Genomic DNA, 7,107 nt, shown 5'->3' on the forward strand with positions numbered 1-7,107 from the left:
TCTTTAGAGAAGAAATAAAGGCCCAGTTACACAAAGCGATTATTGTCCGTATTCGGCCAATACCAGACGTTATAATAGATCGTTGTCTTCTATCACACGAAACGAATTACCTATTGGATCTTTAAAGTGACTCTATACCCACAATCTGTCACCCCCCAAACCACTTGTACCTTTTGGATAGCTGCTTTTAATCAAAGATCTGTCCTGGGGTCCGTTCGGCAGGTGATACAGTTATTGTCCTAAAAAACAACTTTTAAACTGGCAGCTTCATGCCCAACGGCCGTGGCTTGGAGTATCTGTTCGCTAACTTTGCACCACCCCTCCATCCCTCCTCCCCACCCTCTTCATCATTAGGAATGCCACTGGCAGTATTTTTCCTATTCCTCTGCAGTGAACAATGCACAGGTGCCTTAACGATCCAGCCCATGTGCCGTGTTGACACAGGTGATGAATAGGAGACAATCTGCCTGGAGCATTCCTAATGATAAGGAGGGCGGGGAGGTGGGACAGAGAGGTTGTGCCAGCCTCATGCGCACACACTCTAGGCCACGGCCGTCTGGCACAGGGCTGCAAGTTTAAAAGTTGTTTTTTAGTACAAAAACTGCATCACCTGCCAAACGGACCTCAGGATAGATCTTGTATTAAAAGCAGCTATCTGAAGGTACAAGTGGTTTGTGGACAGATTGTGGGTACAGAGTTGCTTTAAAGACAACGATCTTATGCCCTATTACACGAAGCGGTTATTGTCTGTGAGCCTAGCAATGATATGCTGCCGTCGCTCAGTGCAACAGGAGTGGCGGCAGCAGACTGACTGTATCTTCTATGGCTCCCCCACTTACCCACTCACTGTCAGCGCGTGTAATTGATCCAGCTGATTGCCCCGTGTAATAGGGGCTTTACTCTACCCTTGGGACCTTGCACAACTTTGCCTAATGCATACACGATCTAAGCCCCGGCCGTTGGGCACGGGGCTGCCAATTTAAAAGTAATTTTTTAGGACAATAACTGCGTCACCTGCCAAACGGACCCCAGGACAGATCTTGGATTAAAAGCAGCTATCTGAAGGTACTAGCGGTTTGGGGGGGGGGGGGGTTAGATTGTGGGTACAGAGTCGCTTTAATAACCCAAACATAGTCAGTTAGCGAGGATATTCAGGTGGTTTTCCTAGTGTATTTGAGTTTTGACTCGGAATTAAGTGTGGTTAGCTGCGCTTTTCAGTCTGATCCAAAACGCGTATAAGGAAAATTACCTGAACATAGTCAGTGGCTGAACACATTCAAATGATTCATAGTGCTGAGCGAACTTCATGAAAGTGTCCTGGTTTGGCAGCCATAGGCTAAGTTCACACAACGTATACTTTCAATTATCACAGCCAATGTTGCAAATTGCAACACCAGCCGTGATTAAAGGACAAGTGCCATGAAAAACTTTTTCCCAGTAATTGAAGCACATTACAAAGTTATATAACTGTGTAATATGCTTCAATCACCTATCTGCCTCCCTTCCCTGCCTTTTCCCCCCTCCACCCCCCACCAGGAAGTGTCCTAACTCACACAGACCTAATGACTGTCGTCACCGTCCCCAAGCACTTCTCTCAGCTCCTTCTCCTGTTACACCCCCCCCCCCCCCCTCCCCTGCCTTGTCAGGTGACTCAGCTTGCTCACCTCCGATTGGCTAAACAACTGTAAGCCATCACTTGTCACATCTCACTTGCTTATCTTCCCTCTGACTGACTCCGGCACTTGTGCAGCTCCCCCCTCCACTCATACCCTCTCTCCTGCTGCCGTGGACTCAGTGAAGGAGTCATGTCACTAGAGAAGATAAGCTGAGCTGAGTCACCTGACAAGGAGGGGAGGGGGAGGCTGGTGTGACAGGCCCTAGAGCAGCCCTCCTGCTGATCACTCATCCTCACAAGAAGGAGCTGCCTGGTGACAGTGACGACAGTAATCAGGTCTGTGTGAGTTTAGTGCACTTCCTGGTGGGGGGTGGAGGGGGAAAAAGACAGGGAAGGGAGGCAGATAGGTGATTGAAGCACATTACAGAGTTATATAACTTTGTAATGTACTTCAATTACTGGGAAAAAGTGTTTCATGGCACTTGTCCTTTAATTAAAAATATACATTGCATTGAAGTCTATGGAATCCCGGACGGAGTGTGTACACTCTGGCCGGGATTCCTTCCGGCCACAAGAAAAACTGACATGTCCGTTTTGTGTGGTCGCTATTCATGGAATAGCAGCTGCACAAAACTTGCTGTGAAGACAATGTAAAGTCCAGCTCCAGCCGTGTATCATAAACATAGTTTTTACATTTAACAGCCGTCCTGAGTCTGTCTCGGTTTGAATTTCCCTCTTTTTGCAGGTCCCTGAAACTCCAGTTGGTGTCTTCATTTTTTTCTTCACTTCCTGGTTTTAGCTTTCCCATGATGCACTTTGTCTCATGTGATGTCTAACTGACTCTGTAGAACTGTAAGATGGCTTACAGCTTGTTCAGCCAATCAGCTGAGTAACCTGATTCACAAAGGGAGGCTGGCCTAACAGGGCTTAGACCCGCCTCCTTCTTGATGATGTCATTGTCACAAAATGGCTCCCACAGAACAGCCTGGTGTCAACAGTCATTAGGTAAGAATGAGTTTACTTCACTTCCTGGTGGGGGGTTGAGGGGGAAAAGATAGGAAAGGGGGGCAGATAGGTGATTGAAGCATATTACAAAGTTATGTCACTTTGTAATGTTTTTCAATTACTGGGAAAAAGCTTTTTGCTGGAAAACCCCTATAAAGCTGAGCTGAGAGTGTTGCTGTGGGCAGTTAACACCGGTCTAGATTTTATACCCTTTAAATCTGGGCCACTGTATGTATTTCAGCAGTGTGTGGGAAAATAAGTATTTTAGATATGATGCTCCTAGCTAGCTACCACTTTTCAAACCTGGGTGGTTCTTAATCATAGCAATGAACTCTAAAGGAACACTGTTTAAATGCACTCAAGTAGTAACTCAACCCCCCCCCCCCCCTTTTGTTTTTTAAATGTCAGATACACCTTAAAATGCCTAGAGACACCTGATTGCTCTCTGCCACACAGTGTGTTTAGAAGCAAACGTGCTAAACCTTCTGCTATCCAGGCATGAGGGAAACCCTTACCCTCCTGCTGTGCACAACTACATCAAGCCCCATGGACGTAGAAAACTATGGACAGGAAGGGGGAACTTTAGGCTGCGTTCATATGTTCTATAAACGGAACGCCTGTAACAGAGTCACACCCCCACCCCTGGACAGATCCCAGGAGGGGGGAACTGTATGAATAAGTGAATATGCGCAGCACATATTCATACAGTTCCCCCGCTCCTGGCATCTTATCACAAATGCTGCCCTGGCGGGGCGGACCCCACTAGAGGCATTCCACGTCAGTGTTCCGTGCAGAACACGGAACGCATGCATTTGGCCTTATAGAATAGACTCTGTAACCTTTTATGGTATGTGCATACTATGGAATTTGGGCACAAATTTCGCCACACGAACTCCACTTGAATTTCCGTCTGTCCCATAGACTCAATGATATTCTAAAGCTCAATTCGCCGTCTGCCGAAAGAATTGACATGTCAATAAAAAAAAAAAAAGCATCTCCCTGTATCTGCACCCTGATTTGGCAATGGTAATTGAACAAGGCTGGGAAGACCCATCACTACCACCATTTAAACAATATTAGTAAGGCAGGTGGATTTCTGGACATTGGTCGGTGCCCTAATGCACTGTGTGTCAACACCAGGTGTGCGACTTGTGTTATGTAACTTGTTAGACAAGTCTGCTGAGGTGTATGTGAGGGTTGCAATAAACAATATATCACATACTGACTCTTCTGACAACTAGAAAAACCTGATACAGGACGTTATAAAAAATAAATCCTATGGCATATGGATGGATGGCAGCCAAGAACTGCCAGTGCCAATCCTGCTGTATAATATTAATGTGGTGTGTTACAGCTGCCTAGGATTCAGTGTGCAAACAATAGGCGGCCGTGTATTTCTGTAAACTCTGGGCGACTGACTGATTTATAGCAGCTAAAGGTGAGAAGAGAAATGGGATGACTCCATTATATTCACTTTAGTGTCCAGATCAACTTTTTTCCTCATAAGATCCTGTTTTGGACATGCAGGGTTTTTGCACCATGCTTCATTGTTTGCCATAAATAGAAAAAAATAACTTTCTTGTCTTTGCCATGTGATTGAGTTGATACTAGCGGCTCCCATGCCTTCCATGTTCTGTTATCAGCACAAACTCTGTAGACGGGTTACTTTATTACTTTGTTGTTATAAATGTAATGAATTTTGTTTGTCTCTCATACTTTGACTGTTTTGCAAACTTGAGGGGGAGATTTATGAAGCCTGTGGCCGGGGCATACGCCAGGGAGAAGGGGCCCCTTTTATATGGCGTACACATGCCATATCCCTTGCCCAATGGGATCGAGGGGGAGCACGCCAAGGTGGGGAGGTGTCTCCTCCAGCTCCTGATTTACGCATGATTTACGCCTGCTCGCATGGCAGAAATCTGCTCAGGGGCAGGTGTAGATTTTTACGTCCATCATACGGCAGGTGCAGGTGGATTTACTAAAAGCGTGCACCTCTTAGTGAATCCATTGGGGTAATAAATGTCCCTTGGTGTACTGGGACTTCTATATTAATGTCTACATCACAGAATACAAACAAACTCTTAAGGGCCAAAAGCCCAAATCACATCCAGTAATACCTTCCACTAGAGTAAAACGTAGCTTTTATTGGCTCTTTAATAAAATATGACCAAAGTAATTGTTGTGGAATCTAAAAACCCACTGCTACTAGTAGTCATCATAGTATCAAATTATTCATACACGTAGTGATAGTAGCTGCAGTCTACTCACTATCTCAAATCTATCGCTGTCTAACTGAACTAATAGTGCAGTGAAAGTTTAAAATATAGCCACAGGCCCCTCAACTAGTTTCACCCAAGCATGGGCTTCATCAGGAGGAGGGCTTATATGGAGGCGGCGCCCATCTAGGGTCTTATTTATAGTACTCCCCTTTGATCTCATCACTAGGCGACCATTTTCATCCAATACAAGAAAATATTTGCCGAAGGCCAATCGTTTGTCGCCACATCAGACGCCATATTAGCGCCAAAAATACAATCATCCAGCCCCCCTGGCGCTTAATGATGTAATAAGGCCCCATGGCCAATCCACTCACCCCTCCAGATCTACTCCTTCCGGACCGCTCCCCCCCCGCTCCTTCTTTCTATTTGGTGATCGTAGGTTAGCAATTAAGATGGTCACCTTTGGATAATAGTTATGGTTCAATTGTTAGAATATGGGCCACATATGTTCTAATTTATAGACGGACTTATCTCTGTGACCTACTGTATATATAATATCTGATGACCTAGGGAATACACCAATACCTATCACGCAGAATATCAGGTGAATATATACCATCCATAAAAAATATATTGATAACGGATAATCCTATCAGATAAATGTAGTTATATTTCAATTTGAGCTATATAGATCTATTACTAATATACTTACCAATTTTCAAGTATTTGAGAGATATACCAGCAACTAGATATATGAGCGTGATTGGTGTCAGGCTATGGTTTGTAATTTGGTAATATAATCCGAGGTTACAGTTAAAAGGTCACAGTGATAGGTTGTATCATAGGAGCATTTTGTTAATATACATGTGTTTTGTGTTTATTTCTTTATTGTATCCATGAAGTGGGACTGAAATGTAGAGATAGGAAATGAACTAGGTGACCATCAAGGGTTGGAACGAAGATTTGACCCAAATACAGTATTATTGTTAATAAGCGATCATGTGACTCTATGGATGTATCGCGACGATCACGTGATTCGGTCGCGTGACAAACGTGACGTAGGAATGAGTGAGCACGTGACGCGGTCACATGATCGGGCCGGTGAGTGTGACGTGAGTAAGCACGTGACGCGGTCACATGATCGGGCCAGTGAGTGTGACGTGAGGTCACGTGATCGGGCCGACTGACATAGTATGATGCCATTGGCAATACCCGGAAGTGTACTCGCGGTCCGGAAGGAGTAGATCTGGAGGGGTGAGTGGATTGGCCATGGGGCCTTATTACATCATTAAGCGCCAGGGGGGCTGGATGATTGTATTTTTGGCGCTAATATGGCGTCTGATGTGGCGACAAACGATTGGCCTTCGGCAAATATTTTCTTGTATTGGATGAAAATGGTCGCCTAGTGATGAGATCAAAGGGGAGTACTATAAATAAGACCCTAGATGGGCGCCGCCTCCATATAAGCCCTCCTCCTGATGAAGCCCATGCTTGGGTGAAACTAGTTGAGGGGCTTGTGGCTATATTTTAAACTTTCACTGCACTATTAGTTCAGTTAGACAGCGATAGATTTGAGATAGTGAGTAGACTGCAGCTACTATCACTACGTGTATGAATAATTTGATACTATGATGACTACTAGTAGCAGTGGGTTTTTAGATTCCACAACAATTACTTTGGTCATATTTTATTAAAGAGCCAATAAAAGCTACGTTTTACTCTAGTGGAAGCTATTACTGGATGTGATTTGGGCTTTTGGCCCTTAAGAGTTTGTTTGTATATATACCATCCAGATTACCTTCTTTTTGGGCACTTTAGTTTTGTACATCACAGAATCACACAGAGTTCAACATGTGATTATTATATACTATCAGTGGCGGAACTACCGCAGTAGCAGCTGTAGCTGCTGCTACGGGGCCCGGCCCAACAAGGGGCCCGGCAGGGGCTGCCTGAGTGAGGGGAACGGAATTTGTGTAAAAGCCAGGGCATCACAGAAGAGAGGGCAAGAGAGGGGGAAATAAAACACGGATGCACCCTCTCTCTCTCTATTCCGGTCACTGAGAAGAAGCCCTGACAGGAGACTCCTCTCCTGCAGCAGCTAGAGGCCGCTCTCCTGTCTGGCCTGTCAGCTGCCTGCACAGAGGAGCATGATAACCTCCGACCCCCAGCCCTCTCCTGCCAGACCTCAGACATGACAGCTCCTTCCCCCTTCGGTAAGTATATACTGTCACCTATAAGGTGTGTGTGGTTGGGGAGGGGGGATGTTGT

The sequence above is a fragment of the Dendropsophus ebraccatus genome, chromosome 4 (assembly GCF_027789765.1).
Source record: "Dendropsophus ebraccatus isolate aDenEbr1 chromosome 4, aDenEbr1.pat, whole genome shotgun sequence".
Lineage (NCBI taxonomy): Eukaryota > Metazoa > Chordata > Amphibia > Anura > Hylidae > Dendropsophus > Dendropsophus ebraccatus.